The following is a 20,875-nucleotide window of genomic DNA, read 5'->3' on the forward strand; positions in this document are numbered from 1 at the left end:
GTCTCTTGACCTCGTGATCTGCCTGCCTCGGCCTCCCAAAGTGCTGGGATTACAGGCATGAGCCACCGTGCCTGGCTGCATGTTTGTAATAGATTTAAAAATTATATTCACTAGAGCTTTTTAAAAAAATAGTAGTCTAAAGGAGAAAACATAGAATGACTCACAATCTCATTGCTCAGTTAACTCTGCTGACATAAAAAATATATGTACATGGTTAGCAAATGTAAACAGAATCAAGAAGTACAAAATGAATGGTGGAAGACTCTGGTTCTACTCAGCCAGTGTTTACTGCCAGTAAAGGTTTTTATGCATACACTAACATATATTTTAGCATATGTAAGTTTGTGTATTATGTAAAATTTGTACATACACATTTATGTTTGAGTTAAAACATATAAATGAGATCATATCTAATGCACTTTGTTCTTTTTTTGCATATATTAAAAATTTTTTTTCTTATGATTACTTTTTCTTTTGTATGTCACCATATATTATCTTTTTTTTTTTTTTTTTGAGACGGAGTCTTGCTCTGTCGCCCGGGCTGGAGTACAGTGGCGGATCTCAGCTCACTGCAAGCTCCGCCTCCCGGGTGTACGCCATTCTCCTGCCTCAGCCTCCCGAGTAGCTGGGACTACAGGCACCTGCCACCTCGCCTGGCTAGTTTTTTGTATTTTTAGTAGAGATGGGGTTTCACTGTGTTAGCCAGGATGGTCTTGATCTCCTGACCTCGTGATCCGCCCGTCTCGGCCTCCCAAAGTGCTGGAATTACAGACTTGAGCCACCGCGCCCGGCCTTACAACTTTATTTTTTATTTTTTTGAGACAGGGTCTCACTCTGTTATTTAGGCTGGAGTGCAGTGGCACACAATCTTGGCTTACTGCAACTTCCACCTCCTGGGCTGAAGGGATCCTCCCACCTCAGCCTCTCGAGTAGCTGGGACTACAGACATGCACCACCATGCCTGGCTAATTTTTAAATTTTTTGTAGAGACAGGGTCTCACTATCTTGCCCAGGCTGGTCTTGAACTCAGGGGCTCAAGTGATCCTCCTGTCTTGTCCTCTCAAAGTACTGGGATTACAGGCAGGAGCCATTGCACCTGGCTAACAACTTTTTTTTTTTTTTTTTTTTTTTTTTTTTGAGGCAGAGTCTCGCTCTGTCGCCCGGACTGGAGTGCAGTGGCCGGATCTCAGCTCACTGCAAGCTCCGCCTCCCGGGTTTACGCCATTCTTCTGCCTCAGCCTCCTGAGTAGCTGGGACTACAGGCGCCCGCCACCTCGCCCGGCTAGTTTTTGTATTTTTAGTAGAGACGGGGTTTCACTGTGTTAGCCAGGATAGTCTCGATCTCCTGACCTCGTGATCCGCCCGTCTCGGCCTCCCAAAGTGCTGGGATTACAGGCTTGAGCCACCGCGCCCGGCCCTGGCTAACAACTTTTAAATAACACTGTACTGCTTCATGGGTAGTAGAAGCATCATTTAAGGGTCTCCCTAATTTCTCCCTCCTGTCCCTTATGACATCACTGTCATTTGTTTCACATATCCATAAGCTGTAATCATCAAATACATTACTCCTTTTATTTATTTGAACAAATTATTTGTTAGATCAATTAAGAATAAGAAAAAAATGAAATAAAAGATTTTATTTTACCCTCATTTATTCTTTCTCTAACGTACTTGCTTGCTTTATGTAGATCCAATTTTCTGACCTATATCCTTGTTCTTCCCTGAAGGACTTCTTTTAACATTTCTTGCAAGGTAGATCTAATGTCTAAATTGACAAACTCCCTCAATTTTTGTTAGACTAACAAAAGCTTTATTTCTTCTTTAATTTTGAAAGAAATTTTTCCTGGATATAGAATTCTAAATTAGTGGGTTTTTTTTTCTTTCGCTGTCAGCACTTTATTTTATCACTTCTTCCATGGTTTCTGAAGAGAAATTGTACATAATTCTTATCATTTTTATCCATGCTTCTCTATAGGTAAAGTGTTTTTGTCCTCTGGTTGCTTTCAAGATCTTTTGTTTGTCTTTGGTTTTTTGCAGTTTTAATATAAATTGACACCTAAGTGTCAGTTTCTTGGTATTTATCCTTTTGGAGTTCTCTGAGCTTCCTGGATTTGTGATTTAGTATCTGTCATTAATTTTGGAAACTTCTCAGTAATTACTGTATTTCTTTTTCTCCTTCTGGTATTCACATTTTATGTGTGTTACAACTTTTATAAATTTTAGGATTAAAAAAATTTCTTTGAAGAATGTCATTGGTATTTTGGTAGGGATTTCATTAAATATGTAAGTTATGTTGGGTAGTATGGACATTTAAACAGTATTAATTCTTCCAATCCCTGAACATGGGATATCTATCCAGTATTTTATGTCCTCTTCAATTCCTTTCATCAGTGTTTCAAAATTTTCCTTGTATAGCTTTTTCACTTCTTTGGCTAAATTTATTCCTAGGTATTTTGTTTTGTTTTTGGTAGTTATTATAGATGGGATTGCTTTCTTGATTTTTCAGTTTGATCACTGTTTGTATATAGAAATGCTACTGATTTTTCTATGTTGATTTTGTATCCTGCAACTTTACTGAATTTGTTTATCAGATCTTAGGGTTTTTTGGTGGAGACTTCAGGTTTTTCTAAATATAAGACCATGTCATCTGCAAACAAGGATAATTTGACTTTTTCCTTTACATTTGGATGCCCTTTATTTCTTCTCTTGACTAATTGCTCTGGCTAGGTCTTCCAGTACTGTGTTGAGTAGAAGTGGTGAAAGTGGGCATCCTTATCTTGTTCCAGATCTTAGTGGAAAGGCTTTCAGTTTTTCCCTGTTCATTTTGGTATTAGCTGTGGATTTGTCATATGTGGTCTTTATCATGTTGAAGTATGTTCCTTCTACACCCAATTTGTTAAGAGACTTGTTAGATAGGTCCAAGTCCTGCATTTCTTTCAGTTACCTTCCTCTGTTATTATATAGGTGCCCTGTTGATGTAGTGGTAAGATGAGGAAAGGAGACACATTCTATAATTCTGTGATCAGTTGTCATTCTTTTGGAGAGCCTGTGCCACTGGTCTGTGATTTAACAAGTTCTTCTCAGATTTTCCCCCACTTCAGGTCAGACAAGAAGGCTGGAGGGACTGGATTTGGGTATTACTTTTACTCCACGTTTGTGGAACTCTTGTAAGGCCCAATTTTGTTAGGCACTGGTAAAATAGTTTCTCTTGCAGTTAGGCATTTTTGTAAAGAGAACAGAAGACTCAGTGAAGCAGGTATTTGTTGAGGCTCTTGGAAGTAAAACTTATATAAAGCCTTCTACAGCTTGATGGCTTGGCTCTCAGGAGTTTGAATCTCTCAGGGTAGTCCACATTTAGTCTCCAGCAATTAGTTCATTACCCTTTAAGTATTCCTGCTAGCTCCAAGGGTGGTTTAAGATTCTCTGATTCTGTCTATACTTCCAGTTTTGGGGGTATTGGTTTGCTCTGTCACCTCAATTCTCAGATAGATCTGATAAGAGTTATTGGTTTTTAATTTAGTGTTTTTTCTTGTTAGGATAAGAGTAATACCTTCTACAATCTTTACATGTTAGATCAGAAACTGGAAATCTCTTTCATTGTTTTTTTACTCTCACCATATGGGAGGAAGTCTGAAGTTTCCTGAAATCTTAGCTAGCACCTGTTTATATCACTACCTGTTTTCATTCTTAAGAAAGATTCAGTGCATTCTGTAGACAGTCACTTTAAGCACTGTGTGGGTAGGACTGGAGTTAGGAAGAGAGGGTCAAGGGTCAAGAATGTTTAGGAAAAAAAGGTAGACATTTACAAATCTGAGCTGCTTTCATTTTCTTAAAGAAAACTCCTCTAAATGAATTATTGAATGGCCCAAGTACCATGTAAAGGAATTATACCAGTTCATAGCTCTAATTTCACTATTTAAAATTTGCTATTTTGTGGTGGTTGTAAAAATAATTTTTTTTACCATTTAAATGTACCTCCTTCTGAAGAATACACAGAATAAGAGACTCTGATGCCTGTCTTAAACACAGATTAAGAATAATGCATTTTATATGTGGGAGTAAATAAACAGGTTAATGAAACTCATTTTGGCTCTCAAATGGTAATTTTTCATCTTTTCTGTTTTACTAGTTGTACAAGTTGTGTGTGTGTGTGTGTGTGTGTGTGTGTGTGTGTGTGTTGAGACAGGGTCCTGCTCAGACTGGAGTGCAGTGGTGCGCTCTCAGCTCACCACAACCTCTACCTCCCGGGCTCAAGAGATCTTCCTACCTCAGCATCCCAAATAGCTGGGAACACAGGTGCACACCACCACACCTGGCTAATTTTTGTATTTTTTGTAGAGACGGGATTTCGCCATGTTGCCCAGGCTGGTCTTGAACTCCTGGGCTCAAGTGATCTGCCTACCTCAGCCTCCTAAAGTGCTGGGATTACATATGTGAGCCACTGTCCCCAGACTTACTAGTTATGTTTTATAAAAATTGGGTTGTTTTTAAGATAACATTTACTGTCAACATTTTAAGATTTTTAAAATTTTGGTTAAACTGAATTTTTCAAATATAATAGATGTACCTAATGGTACTAATCTATGTTTAAGGATGAAGAATACAAAAATAAAGAAACACCTGTTTGTTTTATCATCTTTTAGCCTGGTAGAAGTGATAAGAAATGTATATAAATGATTATAATATAATTCAAAATGTAGTAAGTATAATTAAAGAGTTACAGGAGCAGAGAGTAGGGATTTGGGAGGAAAGAGGTAGTAGTTGAGTCAGGGAAGCACAGAGAAGGCTTCATTAACGGGGTGGCATTTGAATGGATTTTGAAGGTGCCTACAATTTTCATGGGATTGGGCGTAAGGTTTTCATGAGAAAGGGAGTTATGTACATACAAAGTATTTAGGAGTAGGAAAGCCCAGGACTTATTTATTTATTTATTTTTTCTTTTTTTTCCTTGAGACAGGGCCTGGCTCTGTCGCCCAGGCTGGAGTGCAGTGGCCGGATCTCAGCTCACTGCAAGCTCCGCCTCCCGGTTTCAGGCCATTCTCCTGCCTCAGCCTCCGGAGTAGCTGGGACTACAGGCGCCCGCCACCTCGCCCGGCTAGTGTTTTTGTATTTTTGTAGTAGAGACGGGGTTTCACCGTGTTAGCCAGGAGGGTCTCCATCTCCTGCCCTCATGATCCGCCCGTCTTGGCCTTCCAAAGTGCTGGGATTACAGGCTTGAGCCACCGCGCCCGGCCTAGGGCTTATTTTTAATAGGAAACTATTTGGCTTAACTTGCAGGAGTTGTAAAAGGCTTGGGTAGTAACCGAGGTCTGTTTGTGGATGGTTTTTGTTTGGTTTGCATAGTTAGGACAAAAATTTTTGTGCAGATATTTGTAGTTAAATATTGGTCCTGCCATTCCCTATTATCTTACACCTTGTCTACCTTTTCACACATATGTAACGCCATCCTGGGGCTGGAGGCATTTGAGTAGCTGACTTATAGAGATATAGTGTAAGAGGGGCATGGTTAGAGAATTGGAAAATAGATTAGAACCAGATTATGGAGGAAATTGAATGCCATTGTAAAATACTTGTATTTTATTCTATGCCTGGTGCAGAGCTAATAAAATTAGCAAGGGAGGGGGTGATGATTGGGACTGAATAGGAATAGCACTCCTAGGCCAGGCGCGGTGGCTCACGTCTGTAATCCTAGCACTTTGGGAGGCCAAGGTGGGCAGATCACGAAGTCAGGAGTTCGAGACCATCCTGGCCAACATGGGGAAACCCTGTCTCTACTAAAGATACAGAAAATTAGGCGGGCTTGGTGGCACCCGCATGTAATCCAAGCTACCTGGGAGGCTGAGGCTGGAGAATCGCTTGAACTTGGGAGGCAGAGGTTGCGGTGAGCTGAAATTGTGCCATTGCACTCCAGCCTGGGCGACAGGGCGGGACTCTCTCAAAAAAAAAAAGAATAGCACTCCTTGGTCAGGTGCGATGGCTCACGCCAGTAATCCCAGCACTTTGGGAGGCTGAGGTGGGCAGATCACGAGGTCAGGAGTTCGAGACCAGTCTGGCCAACACAGTAAAACCCCATCTCTACTAAAGATACAAAAAATTAGCTGGGTGTGGGTGTGTGTCTGTATCCCAGCTACTCGGGAGGCTGAGGCAGGAGAATCGTATGAACCTGGGAGGCAAAGGTTGCAGTGCCCGAGATTGCGCCATTGCACTCCAGCCCGGGTGACAGTGTGAGACTCCGTCTCAAAAAAAAAAAAAAAAAAGAATAGCTCTCCTTGAAGGTGTGATGGTAATATGAAAGGATGGATTGGAGTTGGAAGAAATAAATAGTGTAGTAAAAAAATCATGGGGGCTTCGAACCAAGGCAGTGGCAGGTGGGGTAACACACTGAGCAGATGTGGGAGATGTTTAAGGGTTAGAATCATGAGGATTCTACACAGAATTCTATGCAGATAGAAATGTTCCTATGTGAGAAAGTTGAGATGAATTGAAGAGAATATGAAGTTCAAGGCCTCATAATATTGCCGTTATCAGAAAAATGGTAAAGCCAGAAATGAGTGTAAGTTTAAGAGAATGTAGGGTACGGAAATGTTGACTTGTTTTTAAAAACATACAGGAGTTTCTCTATTTCTCTATGATTCTGACGGCAAACTTGACCAGTTTCTAAGATTGTGTTGCTTCATAGTAGCTTCAAATGGTTGAGTTTTAAAAATAGAGTTTAGAATGGCTCTCTAGTACCTGAAGTATGCCCTTTCTTAGAAAATATTTCTTATCATCATGCCTATTTAAATGGAAATTTGGAAAGATTTAAAAATTAACTTTGGGAATTTCATTGTTTTCATTTAAGTGATCAAACAATAAAGATTTATAATGACTTAAATGTTAATTTTAGTTAAGTCATTGACAGCTAGCTTACTCTTCTTCTTCCCCTATCCTCTACCTCTTTCCCCAGTTCTCTGTTTTCTGGATCTTTTTTTTTCTTTATGGAGGCAGGATTTCACTCTGTCACCCAGGCTGGAGTCCAGTGGCATGCTCACAGCTCACCGCAGCCTCCACCTCCCAGCTTTAAGTGATCCTCCCACCTCAGCCTCCCAAATAGCTGGGACTGCAGGTGTGCACCCCCACCCCTGGCCAATTTTTATATTTTTTGTAGAGATGGGGTTTTGCCATGTTGCCCAAGTTTTCTTGAACTCCTGGGCTCGAGGAATCTGCCCACCTTGGCCTCCCAAAGTGCTGGGATTACAGGCATGAGCCACTGCACCCAGCCTATTTTCTGGATCTCTGTAGTTTATTTTTTCTTACATGAATCGCAGTATTCTGCTTAAATTCTATATGTATGTGTCTTTGGTCTGAAAGTGAATTTGACCAAGAGAAAAAGATGAGAGAAGTTCTTCCTTATAGGACTCTTTAAAACTGCAGTTATGATTCTTTTATATCACTTTGCTTTTAACACCTGTTTGAAACTTTCATGACCACCCTCACATTTGGTGAATCTCTAGAGCAGGGGTCCCCAACTGGTCTGTGGCCTGTTAGGAACTGGACTGTGCAGCGGGAGGTGAATGGTGGGCCAGCGAGCATTACCACCTGAGTTCTGCCTCCTGTGAGATCTGCAGCAGCATTAGGTTGTCATAGGAGTGTGAACCCTACTGTGAACTGCACATGTGAGGGATCTAGGTTGTGTGCTCTAGAATCCAGTTACAGGTGTCTACTGTTCTGCCTTCTGTAGAGGTGGGCTACATAGAAAGTACATAGTATTTCTGCCCAAGGAAGGCTGCTTTAAGATTCAAAATCCAGGATTTTTACTGGGGACTGGTTATGTAGGCACTCTGCCTGTGTAGCTAGCCACAGCTACCAAAATTGCAGGCTCTCAGAAGTAAAGTGTTTACTGTATGTAATCACCTTGTTTACAAACAATCTCAGCAAGCTGGTATAGCAGAATTCAGTGTCCCAAGTGGGTAAAACAGCCTTATCAGCATAAGGAATATTCTAAAAACCAAGTTCCCAGATGCCAACCAAGGACCAGTCTTAACACACAGGCCCTTCTAAAGACTGTAGCATCATGTCTGCTATGTTAACTCTCATGTAAAGCTCCTATACCTCTTTCCCAGTTACAGGGTGCCATATTGCCATTCTGGATTTTTGACTCTCTGAAATGCCATCTTAACCTTTATTATAGCTTAGGTTTCACTGGATCTTAAGATTTTTACTTTCCTTTCTGATGTGGCCTCAATGAAGATCTTCAAATATTAGAAATAGAGAAAAGTAGATCTGCTTTTATATAGGTATTCTTTAAGGAATGGAATGCCTCCTCTCTGGACGTAGAATAAAAAGATGACAGAGATTCTCTTCCTCTGCCTAGTTTAATGACAGTCACAAGAGCAGTGGCATTTTTCAAGTGTTTTCTTATTCTGTGACTTTTATATTTACAGTTATTTGTATATTTTTGCATATGTCTTACAGTTAATTTTTTTTATTTTTGGTTTTAGAGTATTTATGAGGTTTTAAGAGCAAGTGTAACTTTTCTTTCTGTTTCTCAGTTTCTCCTTTTTCTGTATGTTGATTCCCTTCGAGTATTACCTTATCTCCTATCAGCAGGAGAGCATTTTTAAGACTCATAGAACATGGATGAGCTCTGGAATAAGAGGAAATCATTCTTTGTTGGTGGTAATGGAATAGTTTCAGTTTCTATGACCATGAAAAAGCATAAAGAGGAGGTAGCAAAAGACATTTGAGAGGAATAGAATATATTAGAGTACAGATTTTTAATATTTACCCACATAACTTTTTGTCATCCCCCCCGCCCTGTTTTTTTCTGTGAGTATTTTCAAACTGAAAGGGGAGAGGAGAATAAATCACAGTGGTATTACTATGACAACAGCCTTGGCACCTTAGGGATGAGGATCATGTCCCTTCTGACTGGCTAATTGTAGTTGTTGTTACAGTTAGTTTAATTCTCCTCACATCTTAAGAAATTGGGACTGCTTCTAGACTCATTAGGAAACTGGAAGAATTTGTATAGGAAGGAAGACTTGCATATTCATCAATGTCATACAGAGGAGAAACGTTCAAGTTAATGGCAGGGGAAGATTAAGCAAATAAGTATTTGTATATTTCTTAAATATGTAAATATTTGTATATTTAATAAATTTGTCAATATTTAAACATTTAAATTTTAAGATTTTGATTTATTTATATACCACAAATTAATACACCACTTTAAATGATAATGTTTTCTTATTGCTTGTATTATTTTTATTAGAATTCATCTTTTTATGTTAGAATTAGAATTTAGAATTTTCATAGTCTGTTTTAGTAAGAGCATACAGTGTTTCTGTTTTTGTTTTAAAGTGAGGGGCTCCAGGAGTTTGAGGCTGCAGTGAGCTGTGATGGTACCAATGCACTCCAGCCTGGGTGACAGAGCAAGATCTTGTGTCTTAAAAAAAAAAAAAAAAGGGTTCTTGGATTTCAGTTATTTTATCTTGGATTGGTAAATATCCTGCAGCATGGTTTAAGCTATAAGACAAAAAAAGAAGGGCTAAAAGGTTCCTCTATATTACTAAAGAATTAACAAGAACCTGGTGAGGTATTATTAACTCTGTTTTTTCTGTTTTTTTTTCAGATGACAAAATTGAGACTTAGGATAGTAATATGCTGTAGGTAGCAACTTGTGAGTGGCAGGGATGGATTTTCTTTTTTTTTTTTTCTGCAACAGCTTTATTGAGGTATGATTTACACACTAAAATTCACTCATATAAGAGTTCAACTCAATGATTTAACTTTTTTTTTTGAGAACAGTCTTGCTGTGTTGCCTAGGCTGGAGTGCAGTGGCGTGATCTTGGTTCAGTGCAACCTCCACCTCCCGGGTTCAAGCGATTCTCATGCCTCAGCCTCCAGAGTAGCTGGGATTACATGTACACACCACCACGCATGGCTAATTTTTTTGTATTTTTAGTAGAGACGGGGTTTCACCATGTTGGCCAAACTGGTCCTGAAGTCCTGACCTCAGGCAGTCTGCCCGCCTCAGCCTCCCAAAGTGTTGGGATTACAGGCGTGAGCCACTGCGCTCAGCCAGAACATTTTCATCACCCAACCTGGTGTACATTTGAGGTCAGTCCTTGTTCCTACTCTCAGTCTCAGACAACCACTGATTTACTTTCTGTTTCTAGATTTGCATTTTCTGGAAATTTCATATAAATGGAATTGTATAAAATGTAGTCTATTCTTTTTCACTTAGCATACTGTTTTTGAGATTTCATCCCTGTTGTTGCATGTCTCAGTAGTTAATTCTCCTTTTTTTTTTGAGACAGAGTCTCACTCTGTCACTCAGGCTGGAGTGCAGCGGTGTGATCCTGGCTCACTGCAACTTCCGCCTCCCAGGTTCAAGCGATTCTCCTGCCTCAGCGTCCTGAGTAGGGATGATGAGCGTGCGCCACCACACCCAGCTAATTTTTGTATTTTTAGTAGACACAGGATTTCGCCATGTTGGTTAGGTTGGTCTTGAACTCCTGAGCTTAAAGTGATCTGCCCATCTCGGCTTCCCAGAGTGTTAAGGTTACAGGCATGAGCCACCGTGCCCAGCTCATTCTTCTTTATTGCCAAATAATAATTATTCCGTTATATGAATATACTACATTTTATCCATTTACCAGTTAATAAACTATTGAACCATTTCCAGTTTTTGGCTATTATGAATAGCGTTATAAAAATTCTTGTACACATCTTTATGTCAAAGGAAATTGTTGGGTCATATGATAAGCCTTTGTTTTAATTCTTTCAAAAACTACCAAAGTGTTTTCCAAAGTGACTGTACCATTTTATATTTTAGGAATAGTGCATGAGGCTTCCAGTTTCTTTACATCCTGGCCAGTATCTGTTATCGTCAGTATTTTTGATTATAGCCATTCTGATAGACATTTAGTGTAATCTCATTGTGCTGTTAATTTGCATCTCCTTAATGGCTAATGTTGTTGAGCAACTTTTTATTATTATTATTATACTTTAAATTCTGGGATACAAGTGCAGAATATGTGGGTTTGTTACATAGTTATACACGTGGCATGGTGGTTTGCTGCACCCATCAGCCCGTCATCTCCATTAGATATCTCTTCTAATGCTATTCTTCCCCTAGCCCCCCACTCCCCGACAGGCCCCAGTGTGTGATGTTTCCTTCCCTGCATCCATGTGTTATCATTGTTAAAGTCCCACTTAATGAGTGAGAACATGCAGTGTTTGGTTTTCTATTCCTGTGTTAGTTTGCTGAGAATGGTGGTTTCCAGCTTCATCTATGTCCCTGCAAAGGACATGAACTCATCCTTTTTTATTTCTGCATAGTATTCCATGGTGTATATGTGCCACATTTTCTTAATCCAGTCTATCATTGATGGACATTTGGGTTGGTTCCAAGTCTTTGCTGTTGTGAGCAGTGCTGCAGTAAACATATGTGTGCATGTGTCTTTATGATAGGATGATTTATAATCCTTTGGGTATATACCCAATAATGGGATCGCTAGGTCAAATGATACTTCTAGTTCAAGATCCGTGAGGAATCGCCACACTGTCTTCCACAATGATTGAACTAATTTATATTCCCACCAACAGTGTAAAAGCGTTCCTGTTTCTCCACATCCTCTCCAGCATCTGTTGTTTGTTGACTTTTTAATGATCGCCATTCTAACTGGTGTGAGATGGTATCTCATTGTGGTTTTGATTTGCACTTCTCTAATGACCAATGGTGATGAACTTATAATCATATATTTCTTGGCCGCATAAATGGCTTCTTTTAAGAAGTGTCTGTTCATATCCTTAGCCCACTTTTTGATGTGGTTGTTTGTTTTTTTCTTGTAAATTTGTTTAAGTTCTTCGTAGATTCTGGATATTAGACCTTTGTCAGATGGATAGATTGCAAAATTTTCTCCCATTCTGTAGGTTGCCTGTTCACTCTGATGATAGTTTCTTTTGTCATGCAGAAGCTCTTTAGTTTAATTAAAGATCCCATTTGTCAATTTTGGCTTTTGTTGCCATTGCTTTTGGCATTTTAGTCATGAAGTCTTTGCCCATGCCTACGTCCTGAATGGTATAGCCTAGATTTTCTTCTAAGGTTTTTATGGTTTTAGGTCTTACATTTAAGTTTTTAATCCATTTGAGTTAATTTTTGTATGAGGTGTAAGGAAGGGGTCCAGTTTCAGTTTTCTGCATATAGCTATTCAGTTTTCCCAACACCATTTATTAAATAGGGAATCCTTTCCCCATTGCTTGTTTTTGTCAGGTTTGTCAAAGAACAGATGGTTGTAGATGTGTGGCGTTATTTCTGAGGCCTCTGTTCTGTTCCATTGGTCTATATCTCTGTTTTGGTACCAGTACCATGCTGTTTTGGTTACTGTAGCCTTGTTGTATAGTTTGAAGTCAGCTAGCATGATGTTTCTAGTTTTGTTCTTTTTACTTAGTCTTAGCTATATGGGCTTTTTTTTGGTTCCACATGAAATTTAATTTTTTTTTTTCTAATTCTGTGAAGAAAATCAATGATAGCTTGATGGGAATAGCATTGAATCTATAAATTACTTCGGGCGATAGGCTATTTTCACAGTATTGATTCTTCCTATCCTTGAGCATGGGATGTTTTTCCATTTTTTTTGTGTCCTCTCTTATTCCCTTGTCTCTAATAAAACAGACTTTAAACCAACAAAGATCAAAAAAGACAAAGAAGGCCATTACATAATGGTAAAGGGGTCAATGCAACAAGAAGAGCTAACTGTCCTAAATATATATGCACCCAATACAGGAGCACCCAGATTCATAAAGCAAGTTCTTAGAGACCTACGAAGAGACTTAGACTCTCACACAATAATAGCCGGAGACTTATCACCCCACTATCAATTTTAGATCAATGAGACAGAAAATTAACAAGGATATTCAGGACTTGAACTCAACTCTGGACCAAGCAGACCTAATAGACATCTGGGGAACTGTCTACCTCAAATCAACAGAATATACATTCTTCTCAGCACCTATTGCACTTATTCTAGAATTGACCACATAATTGGAAGTAAAACACTCCCCAACAAATGCAAAACAACATAAATCATAACAAACAGTCTGTCAGATCACAGTGCAATCAAATTAGAACTCAGGATTAAGAAACTCAAAACTGCACAACTACATGGAAACTGAACAACCCGCTCCTGAATGACTACTGGGTAAATAACGAAATTAAGGCAGAAATAAAGAAGTTCTTTGAAACCAATGAGAACAAAGTCACAACGTACTAGAATCTCTGGGACACAGCTAAAGCAGTGTTTAGAGATAAATTTATAGCACTAAAAGCCCACAGGAGAAAGAGGGAAAGATCTAAAATTGATACCCTAACCTCACAATTAAACGAACTAGAGAAGCAAGAGCAAACAAATTCAAAAGCTAGCAGAAGACAAGAAATAACTAAGATCAGAGCAGAACTGGAGGAGATAGAGACACGAAAAACTCTTCAAAAAAATAGTGAATCCAGGAGCTGTTTTTTTCAAATGGTTAACAAAATAGACCGCTATCCAGACTAATAAGAAAAGAGAGAAGAATCAAAGAGACACAATAAAAAGTGATAAATGGGATATCACTCACTGATCCCACAGAAATACAAACTACCACAGAGAATACTATAAACACCTCTTGCAAATAAACTAGAAAATTTAGAAGAAATGGATAAATTCCTGGACACATACACCCTCCCAAGACTAAACCAGGAAGAAGTCAAATCCCTGAAAAGACCAATAACAAGTTCTGAAACTGAGGGAGTATTTAATAGCCTACCAACCAAAAAGCCCAGTACCAGATGGATTCACAGCTGAGTTCTACTAGAGGTACAAAGAGGAGCTGGTACCATTCCTTCTGAAACTTTTCCAAACAATGCAAAAAGAGGTGCTCCTCCCTAACTGATTTTATGAGGCCAGCATCATCCTGATACCAAAACCTGGCAGATATACAACAAAAAAAGAAAAATTTCAGCCAATATCCCTGCTGAACTTCGATGCAAAAATCTGCAATAAAATACTGGCAAACCAAATCCAGTGGCACATCAAAAAGCTCATCCATCAAGATCAAGTGGGCTTCATCCCTGGATGCAAGCCTGGTTCAACATACGCAGATTGATAAATGTAATCCATCACATAAACAGAAACAATGACCAAAACCACATGATTGTCTCAATAGATGCAGAAAAGGCCTTTGATAAAATTCAACACCCCTTCATGCTAAAATCTCTCAATAAACTAAGTACTGATGGAATGTATCTCACAATGTTAAGAGCTATTTATGACAGACCCACAGCCAGTATCATACTGAATGGGCAAAAGCTGGAAGCATTCCCTTTGAAAACTGGCACAAGACAGGTATGCCCCCTCTCACCACTCCTATTCAACATAGTTGGAAGTTCTGTCCTATGCAGTCAGGCAAGAGAAAGAAATAAAATATATTCAAATAGGAAGAGAGGAAGTCAGATTGTCTCTGCAGATGACATGAATGTATATTTAGAAAACCCCATCATCTCAGCCCCAAATCTCCTCAGGCTGATAAGGAACTTCAGCAAAGTCTCAGGATACAAAATCAGTGTGCAAAAATCACAAGTATTTCTACCAATAGTAGACAGATAGCCAAATCATGAGTGAACTCCCATTCACAGTTACTACAAAGAGAGTAAAATACTTAGGAGTTCAACTTAGAAGGGATGTGAAGGAAATATCTTCTTAAATTTTCTCCTGAGACTGGTGAGCAGAGGGACCCAGAGCAAGGGAACTTAGAGGAAAGAAGGCAGTAATTAGGGAGGAGGAGGCCAGGAGGAGGAAGAAAGCATTTCTTTTTTTTTTTTTCAGTGTTTTTTTTTATTATACTTTAAGTTCTAGGGTACAGTGCAGGTTTGTTACATATATATATATACATGTGCCATGTTGGTGTGCTGCACCCATTAACTCATCATTTACATTAGGTATATCTCCTAATGCTATCCCTCCCCCCATCACCTCCCCACAATAGGACCCTGTGTGTGATGCTCCCCTTCCTGTGTCGAAGTGATCTCATTGTTCAGTTCCCACCGATGAGTGAGAACATGTGGTATTTGGTTTTCTGTTCTTGCAATAGTTTGCTGAGAATGATGGTTTCCAGCTACATCCATGTCCCTACAAAGGACACGAACTCATCCTTTTTTATGGCTGCATAGTATTCCATGGTGTATATGTGCCACATTTTCTTAATCCAGTCTGTCACTGATGGACATCTGGGTTGATTCCAAGTCTTTGCTATTGTGAATAGTGCCGCAATAAACATACATGTACATGTGTCTTTATAGCAGCATGACTTATAATCCTTTGGGTATATCCCCAGTAATGGGATGGCTGGGTCAAATGGTATTTCTAGTTCTAGATCCTTGAGGAATCGCCACACTGTCTTCCACAATGGTTGAACTAGTTTACAGTCCCACCAACAGTGTAAAAGTGTTCCTATTTCTCCACATCCTCTCCAGCACCTGTTGTTTCCTGATTTTTTAAAGATTGCCATTCTAACTGGTGTAAGATGGTATCTCATTGTGGTTTTGATTTGCATTTCTCTGATGGCGAGTGATGATGAGCATTTTTTCATGTGTCTGTTGGCTGTATGAATGTCTTCTTTTGAGAAGTGTCTATTCATATCCTTTGCCCACTTTTCGATGGGGTTTTTTTTTTTTTTCTTGTAAATTTAATTGAGTTCTTTATAGGTTCTGGATATTAGCCCTTTGTCAGATGAGTAGATTGCAAACATTTTCTCCCATTCTGTAGGTTGCCTGTTCACTCTGATGGTAGTTTTTTTTTTGCTGTGCAGAAGCTCTTTAGTTTAATTAGATCCTGTTTGTCAATTTTGGCTTTTGTTGCTGTTGCGTTTGGTGTTTTAGACATGAAGTCCTTGCCCATGCCTATGTCCTGAATGGTATTCCCTAGGTTTTCTTCTAGGGTTTTTATGGTGTTAGGTCTAACATTTAAGTCTCTAATCCATCTTGAATTAATTTTCGTATAAGGAGTAAGGAAGGGATCCAGTTTCAGCTTTCTATTTATGACTAGCCAATTTTCCCAGCACCATTTATTAAATAGGGAATCCTTTCCCCATTTCTTGTTTTTGTCAGGTTTGTCAAAAATCAGATGGCTGTAGATGTGTGATATTATTTTTGAGGACTCTATTCTGTTCCATTGGTCTATATCTCTGTTTTGGTACCAGTACCATCCTGTTTTGGTTTCTGTAGCCTTGTAGTGTAGTTCGAAGTCAGGTAGCGTGATGCTTCCAGCTTTGTTCTTTTGGCTTAGGATTGTCTTGGAAATGCGGGCTCTTTTTTGGTTCCATATGAACTTTAAAGCAGTTTTTTCCAATTCTGTGAAGAAAGTCATTGGTAGCTTAATGGGGATGGCATTGAATCTATAAATTACGTTGGGCAGTATGGCCATTTTCACAATATTGATTCTTCCTATCCATGAGCATGGTATGTTCTTCCATTTGTTTGTGTCCTCTTTTATTTCACTGAGCAGCGGTTTGTAGTTCTTCTTGAAGGAGGTCCTTTACATCCCTTATAAGTTGGATTCCTAGGTATTTTATTCTCTTTGAAGCTATTGTGAATGGGAGTTCATTCGTGATTTGGCTCTCTGTCTGTTACTGGTGTAGAGGAATGCTTGTGATTTTTGCACATTGATTTTGTATCCTGAGACTTTGCTGAAGTTGCTTATCAGCTTAAGGAGATTTTGGGCTGAGACAATGGGGTTTTCTAAATATACTGTCATGTCATCTGCATATTCATACATTTTTACCCAGTTTTTATTTTGGTAATTTTTTTTTAGTTATAAGAGAATTTATGGAGACAAATTCTTTATGAGATACATGATTTGCAAATATTTTCTCCTATTGTATGACTTGACTTTTCATTTTCTTAATGAAGAGCAGAAGTTTTTCATTTTGTTAAATTCAGTTATCAACTTTTTTTCTTGTATAGATTCTGTTTCTGGTATCAAATTTAAGAAAACTTTGCCTCGTCCGAGGCCATAGAAATTTTCTCGTTTGTTTTCTTCTTGAGCAAGAGTCAGCAAATTACATCCTGTGAACCCCATCTGGCCCACAGCCTACTTTTGTAAATAAAGTTTTATTTAAACATAGCCATACTTCTGTATTTCCATATTGTCTGTGCCTGCTTTCTCTCTACCTGAAGTTTTACGCAGTTTCTATACTGTGTCGCCCAGAAAACTTGAAATACTTAATAGCCCCTTTCAAAAAATGTTTGCTGACCCCTGTTCTAGAAGTATTACAGTTTTAGCTCTTAGAGTTCTAGGATCCGGTTTTAATTAATTTTTCCGTATGATGTGAGGCAAAGAGACAAGTTCATTATTATTATTTTTATTTTGGTGTATGGATATGCAGTTGTCCTAGGACCGTTTATTAAAAAACTCTCCTATATGTTAGAAGTTACTTGCTTCTGGCTGCTTTCAGGATTTTCTTCTTGTGTCTTGTTTTCAGCTGTTTGATTATGATGTATCTGGGTGAGGATCTCTTTGTGCTTATCATACTTTGGATTTGTTGAATTCCTTAGATCTGTAGGTTAATGTTTTTTCATGAAATTTGGAACGTTTTCAGCAGTTACTTCTAATATTTTTACTGTTCCCTTTCTGGAGCTCCGATTATATACATGCTGGTATGCTTGATGTTGTTTACAAATCTCCAATGCTCTGTTCTTTTTCTCTGTTCTGATTGGTTAATTTTTTTGTGATTTCACAGACTGTTTCCTATTTAATATCAAATCTGCTCTTCAGACCATCTAGTGAACTCATTTGAATTTCTCATTTCAGTTACTATTCAACTCTAAAATTTCCACTTGGTTCTTTTTAATAGTTTGCATTTATTTCTTTGTTGATATTCCCTATTTTAGTTATATCATCATAACTTTGAGCATGGCTTCCTGTAATTCTTTGAATAATATTTATAATAACTCTTTTGAAGTTTTTGTCTGCTAAATCCAATATCTGCTCTTACTCGGATACAACTTCTGCTGGCTGCTTATTTCCCCCACCCTGAATACGGGTCATAGTTGGCTGTTTCTTTCCATGACTTATAATTTTTTTTGGAACTGGACATTTTGTGTAGTATGTTATAGTAACTTTGGATTCGGTTTTTATTCATTTTTTTCCCTTGCAGGTTGTATTTATTTATTTATTTAGTAACTTTCATGGACTTCAGCTGCAGAATCTGTGTCTCCCACTATGTGTGGTTACTTATGTGTCTCCCCAGCTTTTAAAACTTTTTAATTTGTAATTTTAAGCTTGGCTTTGTAGGGTTCCCACCTGCAATTCCTGAATTTAGTGCTTAGCTAATTATTGGTTGAAGGCTATACCTAAACACCTTGAACCAGAAAGGCTTTCACCTTCTTCTGGGAGATTGTATGGAGGCTGTGAAGGGAGGATCACTTGGGCTCAGAGTTTGAAGCTAGCCTGCGCAACATAGTGAGACCCCATTTCTGATTAAAAGAAAAAATCAACTAAGTATAATCTGTTTTCATGTTTGTTTCTTTTACTTTTTATTATGTTGTCTTAGACCTAAGACCCTGTGCATGTACCCGAATTTTCTGTTAGCCAGGCATGTGTGGAAAGCTAGGTCTCTCAGGTTTCCAGCTTCCCCCATGCATATGCTGCCAGTCTCTCAGTTAGACTGCATTTTGTGTGGAGCTTCTTATGGGACTGCCGTGTACATGTGTGCAGCCTCCTAGTCAGCCAGTGTTGTGTGGAGGGCATAGGCTCTCTCTTTAGGATACGTGGAAAATTTATCAAGTCTCTCTATGGCTTTGCCATTTCCAGTGTCTTTCTATTAAGTTTCTAGCTAGTCCTCAGGTTTCTGGCTCACCCCAACAACAGCAATCTTGGACTAAGCAATCTGCAGGCTTTTCTGTTTCCTGCTGAGTGTGGGTTTTCCACTCTCTGCTCCAAGTCAAAGTCATCCCCTTTTTGTGATGAATGTGCGGGTTCCTTGATGGAACTTATACTTCAGTGGAGCTAGGGTAGGGGATGGAGGTAGCTCCTGGTAAGATGCCAGATTTCCACCGTAGTTACCAGGAAGTTCTGTAGTTTTTCATCAACATGCTCTTCTCATTTTTTTTTTTTTTTTTTTTGGTGTTGTTGTTGTTTGGCCTTTGGTTGATTTCCATAGCACAAAGATGGTTGCTTTTGACGCTTTTATCCAGTTTTATAATTGCTTTTTGGGGGTGAGATTTTGTATTCTTTCACTGGAAGTTCAACTTCAGAACTTGGATTTTAAATCCTAGTAGTATTACTTTTCAAAGCTAAATGCTCTTTTCTCTAATTCATGCTTATTTGTCTGTTAGAGATAGAGAACAAGTAATTATTTAAAAAGACGGATGACAGAGGGGTGGATGAATGAGCCCCGATTCAAGTCCTAGGTTTCTACAGAGAACAGAGTTTTATGCCTCCTTATAGATAGATTTGCAAGCTCAAACTGAGGTTAATTGAAGGGATTAATGGCTCTCGTGGAGAGTAGACATGTTGTTTATTCAGAGTGAGCCAACTATTGTGACGAAGTACCTTTCCTATAGTGTTATTCACTTCATAACAATTTTATGAAGTAAGTATTGCAATTATGATTCCATATTTTACAGATACGGAAATATATTTACAATTCGGGAACTTATCTATGCTCTGAACATTTGTATGTGGTGGGGACAGCACTTGAACCCATTTCTTCTGGTTTCGCCTTGTTCGTTATACTCCGTGTAACTACTTTCCAATCATATCATAATTACTCACAGACACGTTGATGATCTTAATGTATTTTTTTATGTAGGTAGTAGTTGAGGTTAGAATAATTAATTCTTTTCTTTCAATTGACAATTAGTCTTAACTAATTGAAGAGCCCGATTCAGTCAGGCAGTTATTTAGCAAACTGGTAACAGTTAGAGAAAGAGATCCTGTGGCAGCTTCCTCTGCCAGCTTCCTTTTTTTCTCTTACTCCATAGATGCAGATTCTGCCCAAGAAGCCCCTGCATTGCAGAGGGACTGGAGATCTGTATGATCTGTTTATTTCGCAATTGACAGGGTAAGGGGGCCTTACGGGGGAGGTGCTTTAGCTTTATGCAGCTGGGCTAACATTTATTTGGGGATTATTTAAACTTAGTATTTTTAAAAACTTTGATGAATTTTGTTTGTCCTACATCAGTTAAGTGCCAGATTATCATATTAAAAAGCATTTATTATAATGGTGATTTTTTTAAAAAGGTCCTGTTAACAACAAATCAGACAAACATGATTCATGCTTCTAAAATACTGAATCTGGGATCATTTAGAATATAAATAATATTGAATATATATAAGTAAAATTTCATGACAATAACATTTTTAAAAAAGGCTTTGAATGAACATCTGTTTCTATAGCTCATCATAGTTATTCTTTATTAATCTACTTTGTTTCTTTTCCATAAATCTGTCAATCTGTAGAGTGAAAAAGGGACTTGTGGATATGCCATAAACATTGTGGGTGGCTGTGGTGTCTTTTTCTGCTGCTAGAAATTAATACTTACTTCCTTTAATTCTTTGTCTACCCTAGATGCCAATGAAATTTGAGTCGTATCTTCCGACTGTCTTGTATCTGATCATTAGGATAAGTGTAAAAATGCAGTTGATAAATCTTACGGGAGCCAAGATTAAGTTTTGTAGGTCTCACTTGGCAGGTTTATAGAGCAAGTGCCAGAAATGATGGTTTTTATAATAGGATAGATTAAAATAGGCGAGGAAGAGTTTAATGTTCTTTTATAATCACAGAAAGATTTGGCAGATGACTGTAGCCTTGATGAGTACGTGAAAAGAGTTGGTGCTGTTCTGATGGGCTT

General features: G+C 38.5%; 1 protein-coding gene across 6 annotated transcripts in view; it reads left to right on the plus strand.

Moving 5' to 3' along the window:
* Positions 1-20,875, plus strand: part of MEMO1 (mediator of cell motility 1) — a 147,021-nt gene that overhangs the window by 98,945 nt on the left and 27,201 nt on the right. The gene's annotated exons all lie outside the window — the stretch shown is intronic.

Source organism: Trachypithecus francoisi, unplaced genomic scaffold, assembly GCF_009764315.1.
Source record: "Trachypithecus francoisi isolate TF-2019V2 unplaced genomic scaffold, Tfra_2.0 Lachesis_group17, whole genome shotgun sequence".
NCBI lineage: Eukaryota > Metazoa > Chordata > Mammalia > Primates > Cercopithecidae > Trachypithecus > Trachypithecus francoisi.